Source organism: Morone saxatilis, unplaced genomic scaffold, assembly GCF_004916995.1.
Source record: "Morone saxatilis isolate NCDOM2014 unplaced genomic scaffold, NCSU_SB_2.0 Contig9, whole genome shotgun sequence".
NCBI classification, from domain to species: Eukaryota; Metazoa; Chordata; class Actinopteri; family Moronidae; genus Morone; species Morone saxatilis.
This window is the reverse complement of record NW_023340268.1, coordinates 20,942,392-20,942,810: the sequence shown is the minus strand read 5'-3', so window position 1 is coordinate 20,942,810 and position 419 is coordinate 20,942,392. Positions and strand designations below refer to the sequence as shown.

The 419-nt window shown below is 37.5% G+C and overlaps 1 pseudogene; it reads right to left on the bottom strand.

The window, feature by feature from the left end:
- The window catches only part of LOC118342312, an 88,649-nt pseudogene that overhangs the window by 83,787 nt on the left and 4,443 nt on the right, over positions 1–419 (bottom strand).

Sequence of the window (419 nt, the reverse complement as noted above, 5' to 3'; positions counted from 1 at the left end):
CCTGGTCCTTCATCAGTGGGTCTAATCAAGCTGCTGCTTTTGAATTGTAATTGTGGAATACATTTGTTATCATACCCAGGTCCTGTACAGTGTACCAAAACAGAATGTTTAACTACCACTAATGATTATCTCCATTGTAGGAGCATTTGTTCATTTAAAACTGATAATTCACTTCTTTTTATTTTGTGGCTTTTTATGCCTTTAGGGGGATTCAAACCTAGAATGTCTACTAAAAAAATATCAAAGCTGTCAGATCTTCTCTCTCTCCCATCTTTTTCGTCTACGTCCATCTACTTTATCATGTTGCGCACAAATTTCTCTCTTCTGCTCTACTCAACTTTTCCTCTTCATCTCTTCCCTCTTCTACTCATCTCATTCTTCCAGTCTCTCATCACATTCTCTCCATTTCTCTTCTCTCT